General features: G+C 39.0%; 1 pseudogene; it reads right to left on the bottom strand.

The window, feature by feature from the left end:
* Window positions 1-214: 214 nt before the first annotated feature.
* On the bottom strand, window positions 215-336 carry LOC111743430 (annotated as a pseudogene).
* Window positions 337-6417: the final 6081 nt, after the last annotated feature.

The raw sequence follows: 6417 nt of genomic DNA, 5'->3' as shown, positions 1-6417 counted from the left end.
ATTCTGTAAATTTATTCTTAGGTAGTGTATACTTTATTATTATCATTGTGAACATAATCCTTTTGCTATATATTTTCTAAGTATTTTTCTATTATAAATGCAATTTTATTTATTTATTTTTTTAATTTATTTTTTAGGTGAGGCAACCCTTGGTTGACCTCACAGATTGCAAGGACCTTTTCAGCTTACAAAATCTCTTATTTTTTATCTTTTACACCTACAGCAGCTGGTCTTCCTAGGCGGTCTCCCATCCAAGTACTAACCAGGCCCGACCCTGCTTAGCTTCCGAGATCAGATGGGATCAAGCTTGTTGTTCAGTGTAGCATGGCCATAGATCAAATGCAATTTTACTTAGTGTATATTTTGAACTTGCTTATTTGTTCTTGGACATTTCGTAATGTGCAAATAATGGTACCTCTTACGCTTTGTTCAGATAAGTTTCACTCATTCTTTAAACCAGTTTCATTTGTCAGAATAATTTTAAATGTCAATGGCGATTATAAGCCTCCTCCCTTATTCTTGACTTTAGTGTCTTTCTCATTCAGCCCTCACAAATGACATCTTCTCTTGGTGTGACTTACATTTTCCATATCAAATTAAGGAAGATTTTCTCTATTTTTAAGAATCTATGAGTCTAAAAAATATTAATGAATATTCAATTTTAGCTTTTCACAATTGGTAAGAATCATCATATTACATTTTTTCTTCTTTTACCTGTTACATTAGATTTCCTGTAGTAAAACATTTTTAATTTGTCTAATAAACTCTATTTGTTCATGGTGAATCATTCTTTAATACACTACTAGATATTATAACTTACTAGTGCTTTATTTAGGATTATTACTTCTCACTATGAGTGAGATTGATTTGTAGCTTTCTTTTATGTCATTTCTGTCAGGTTTTGGTATCTGGAATAGATTGGCCTTGAAAAGTCAATTTTAGTGGTTTTCTTCCTTGTTTTAGAACAGTTTATACATAATGAAAATTGTTATTAAAACTTTTTTTTAATCACTTGAAATAATTATCTGGGCTAAAGTCTCTTTCAAAAGCAATTTTTTTGTCAGCATTTTGAACTTATTTCTTATACATTGCTTTATTTGGGTTTACTGTTCTTCTTGAGTCAATTTCAGTTATTTGTATTTTCCCAGAATCAGAGGAATCATAGAATGATCTCACTTCAGGAATAATAGCATCAATTTACCAATAAAATTCCCATTTCTGATAGACTCCAAAACAACATGAATCAGTAAACTCATGAAATATAGTTTTAGTCAGCTCGAATCCTATGTCGATTAGGTTGACAAATTCCTGTGTGGCTGCAATATCCATTGTCTCGGAGTCTATGTTCCAATGTTCTCCATGGTGGCTCAGTAAAAAATATCTAACAAAAGTGATTCTAGAGCACTTTGTAAATTCACTGATCTAAACAACTACTTCATATTAAATAATGCATGAGTAAACAGAGACAAAGAGTACAGTACATTTTTTTATCCAGAAGAAATTACTGACTTGACAAAGCAGCATAGGTGTGACGTGTGAGGTAAAGAGGGCAAACCACAAACAGTGAACACTTTCCTGGTTTAGCTCATATTATCTCAAGTTCTAACCTTCCTAGAGATTCACTCAAATGAAATATTAAAGGTTCTATTGAATTTCCAACAAGTACAAATTCTCCATGCCCAAGTATGGCTCTAGGCAACGAGAAAACAAATAACAACAATAAACTATGTTTTTCCACACAGCCTAGACTATTCGTCGGAGATGATTTAAAAAACAAAACAAACAAACAAAAAAAACCTTTCTCTGCTGCTTGGGTTGACCAGAAGTTCACTTCAAGGAGCAGACACTCACTTATCAGAGCAGTTTGCTTTGCTCAAACCCTTGTCCTTTCCCCTTCCTTTTCAATTTTAGCTTTTAGAAGGTCTAGGCCCGTTATTCTCTGTTTTCCCTTTTTGCTCTATTTTAGTAAATGAGGAGGACAGATGTGGGGTCATAGACACATGAGCAAACCAGAATTTGAGAGACTGAGGTTCCAGTCTTGGGTCCACAGTAATCAGCCAGGACAGTTTGCACATGTGTTTTAAACTTTATCGGCCTCAGTTTCTACCTTTCTAAAACTGAAATGGCTGTACTTTATAAGGTAAATTTTGAAGTCCTTCCCAGGTTAATACTCTGATTCAAGAAGGAAAGTGCTATTTTAGAGTTTCAATCATGGCTAAGTATAGAGTCTACCATCTGGAGTGCTAGTCTGAGAAACTGATGGAAGCTATCTTCAACTGATCGTTCCAGTCTTGACTTCCCCCAACCCTTCTCTTTGAGTTAAATCAACTATAAAAGTTATCCACTGAGTTTACCAACCAGCACAAACTTGAAAGTTTTGCATTTAAGTATTCACGTAAACTGCCTGGAAGAGTTTCTCTCTTTTCGAGAGGCTTGTTTGCTCTGAAAAGCTCAAGGGTTAACAAAAGGTGAGTGAATGTTTGATACAGGCGGGCTCCTGAGGGGATAGGTGGAAGATATAGAGAGTGGGCTAGAAAACAATGCCCGCTTCTCGTGCTTCCCTCCACCCACAAATGACCTGGGATGGAGTTCATTTCAGGGGGGGAGGGGAACCTTTTCCAGATCTTTCCGTCTGCAGTCAATCAGGGAGAAAAGGAAAAGCAGGTGTGCTCTCTCTGGCCTCCAGGGCAGCAAAGAGAGAAAGGCTCTCAGAAGCAGCTCTCTTCCCCAACTCAAACTCCCTCCACAGTTACGCTATGTCAATAACCATGAGTTTCTAGAATTTTTTTTTCTGCAGTTGCAATCAATCATCTTTTTAAAAGTGAGCTAATAAATAAAAACGATTTCAGATCCTCTTATATGGTACATTGGAAATAAAATAAGAATATGGTAGAGAATAGAGTGGGGTCAGGGAGGAAACAAATTAAATGGAGTGAATATTCAGAGAAGGTCTCTTTTAATAACAGTAGCTATCATTTCTGAACCCTCACTATATGCCAGTCAGGTCACATTTGTTATTTCATTTCATCTTTGCAACAGCCTCCTGAAGCAAGGACTGTGGTCTCCACTTACAGATTAAAAAATTGAGGTCCAAGGTCCACAGCTAGTAAGCAGCAGAGCCAGGATTCAAACTCAGATGTGTTTGATTCCAAAGCCCTGTTCTTCTGACAACCATGTTAACCTGCCCTAAGGATGGAAGCTGCCTACTGCACTAGAGCACTGGTCCTCAGCCTGTCTGCACCTGGGAATCATCTAGGGGTGGTGATGGGGCTAGAAGATGCTGACATCTGGACTCAAACCCCAGCAATTCTTATTTAACTGGTCTGGAATGCAGTTTAGACATTTCTATATTTAAAGGCTGCCCATGGGAGCTAAATTGAGAATCTAGAGGAGGTTCCAGAAGATTCAGGATCATCCTATATGATGGTCCACCCTGGAGCTCCAGCCATCCAATTATCTTACTCCAAGAAAGTACCCCATCTTCTATTTTTGCTCTTCCCTCAGGCCTGCCGGGTATGGCCCTGAGGCTACAGGGCTGGGTGGCCATACCACCTGTCAATCAGATGCTGAATATTGCCTGTTAGGCACTGATGGCCATCTCCGTTGTATAAATGAGAAAACCCAGGCAAAGACAGGCTAAGTAATTTCCCCAAGGCCATACTACTCCACTGTTAGTAGCACAATTGGGATATAAATCCAGACCCAAATTCCTTCACTGTTAACCACTAGTCTTACCTCTGTCCCTTTAGTTCAGTCTCCTAGTTTCAACTCCTCTGATTTAAACTCAGAGGTTATAAAGATCTAAATAAGAGCCAGTTGAAATACAACCTGATTCCCCTGCAATAAGATGCCCATCAACCAGGCCTCCGAGCCCTCCTGTAGCCCTCTGCGTACCTTCTACCAGAGGAGACTCCCAGCCTCAACTTTCCTACAAAAGCTGCCCTCTCCACAGTATTCCTCTCTCTGCCTTCAAATTTATAAAACACAATTTTCTTTAAACATTTGTCTCAAAAGCAACTTCTTTTAAACCCACATTTGCATATAAAGAAGAACTATTTTGAACCTGTAATTCTATGTGACGCCCCGTCATTCAGATGACATTTGAACATTAATTTCGCTAAAGAAGCTCTGGGCTTTCATTGAATGTGACATGGCATTTTCTAGTTTATGAATTGCTTTTTATCCGTTGTTTAATTTGATGTCTTCAAAACACTGGGGGTAAGCAGAGCTGATGTCATCTATATTTTACAAAGAAGTAAACTGAGGTTCATAAAAGCCAAGTAATTGATAGAATGAAGGTTCCAACCTGCATTTTTTTTCATCCCAAGACCAGCTCCCTTTTCTCTATGTAAAAAAGCATGAGTACTAGTTTGGTTTTTAAGGGGTGCACTTTCTGCTAATTAGAACAAAACCCAATAATTTGAGTTTGAATAGCACTTTACAGTTTGCAAAATATTTCCACCATCGTTATTTCACTTTGTCCTCATGGAACTCCTGGGAGCCAGACTGAAGGATTGTCTGTATTTTATAATGAGGGTCATTATAAAATACTCATTTGTCCACAGATCACCTTCTCATGAAGTCACACTGACAGGATTTAATCTTCTGTCTCCAACTATTGTTACTCTTACTGAAGATTCACAGTGCAAATTATTCAAGGTAATAAATTATCCCTATGCTCATGCACAATTTAACAAAAACAATATAAGTAGACAAGTTTGAATTCCTTGTCCTACAAATGAAGTAAATAGGTTACTGTGATGTTATATTATTGCCCAGGAAATAATCATTCTCTCCCACCTCCTCCACCGCCGTTTCCCATCCTGAATTGCTTTGGCCTCATGATGGTGGAGTTACATCTACTTAATTTTGGGCTTGTCGATGTTGCTTCCTGGGCCGATGGGGATGCTAACAGGTGTGACTCTGAGCACAGACGTGAAATGTGCTTGCGCAGTTGCACTGCTCTTTGTGCGCCTTGGGCAGCCATTGGACCAAGGCAGGGCAGACGCATGTGGAGTGGACCCAGACCTAGTAAGGAGCTTGAAGCCGAGCCTCGCTATGGCCAATGTCAATCAGATCAATGTGAGGTCATCCACAGATGTATAAGTGAGATAAACGCTAATTGCTGGTGTCTGTTACTGATGTGGTTACCTTGACTGAATAGTTCTTTTTACTAAGGACTGTTTAATTACAGTGCTAGAAACATGGTAAATATTGATTGAGTTAAAATAGTCCTCACCATGGTAGAGCCTATGGACAATCCTCAGTCCATGCAATTTCTGAAGAAGATTCTCTTTTCATAAGAAGCAGTATTACACGACCTTAACCTAACTGGCCACAGCGTCAAGGCCTGGTTACTCCTTCAGAGAGACAAGAATCAGGAAAAAATATTCCAACTTCAGCTTCACCCCAATCTGAGGGGCAAACTAAACCCTTGGCTTTAGAGGAAACTAAATGGGATTTGGGGGTTCAGGGAAGTCGTTCCACATGTAATATGGTTTAATATGTTTCTATCAATCTTGGCCCACTTTCTTCCGTGTCGTTCATTTTTAACAATTATTGAATAATTCTTTATTACTAAGCTTTATTGATTTGAAAAAAATTCTGTAGAATTCCAAATCCCATAGAGAAAGACCCAAGTGGTATGGCCTTTGTCCACATAGGGAGGAGAGGGTTGCCGTGGCTTACATAGGAGTTCCCATTGGGCCCAGTCATTCAGGCTTCACCTGGATGGCCACTAAAACCTGGCCCTATGGTTTTTTCCCATAGGTGGGCACACAGAAAGAGTATGATCAAAGAAACGCAGGCTACTTTTCAACCTCATTTTGAGTTATCCAAGAAAGGAATTCACCTGATAACACTTTGATGGCTGTCTCCTCCTGTTTTTCAAAACACTGAAGAGAAGCAGAAAGCCAACTTCTCTCCTGGAAGCCTGAGGCAATTGCTTAGGTGAGGAGGTACACACTGTGCAAAAAAAGGAGAAGGAGAAGGAGAAGGAAGGAGAAGGAGAGGAAGAGAAAGAGAAAGAACAAGAAAAGAAGAAGAGGAAGAGGAGGAGGGGGAGGGGAGGCAGAGGGGGAAGAGGACGAGGAGGAGTAGGAAAGGGAAAAAAGCAAAAGAAAAAAGATAATTTAAATTGACTTAGATCATTAATTTCATAAGCATAATTATATCAAATCCTATAATTAATTGCATTGACTCGCATAGCACAATGAAAATTTACCGAAAAGGTGGAGACATTTGCATCATCAGTGAGAGAGAGTTATCTTTACTTGGTTGTGACCCCAAATATGGACAGCTCGGTTTGCACTGTGTAGCACTTTTGTCTCCCTTTCCTAATCACAGCTCTTAGATACTGAGTCCTTCTGTGTCAGGCACTGAGGTAAGCGTTCTAAGTGTATTATATTATTAATTCTC

This window comes from Pteropus vampyrus, unplaced genomic scaffold, assembly GCF_000151845.1.
Source record: "Pteropus vampyrus isolate Shadow unplaced genomic scaffold, Pvam_2.0 Scaffold113, whole genome shotgun sequence".
Taxonomy (NCBI): Eukaryota; Metazoa; Chordata; class Mammalia; order Chiroptera; family Pteropodidae; genus Pteropus; species Pteropus vampyrus.
This window is presented reverse-complemented; position numbering and strand designations above follow the sequence as displayed.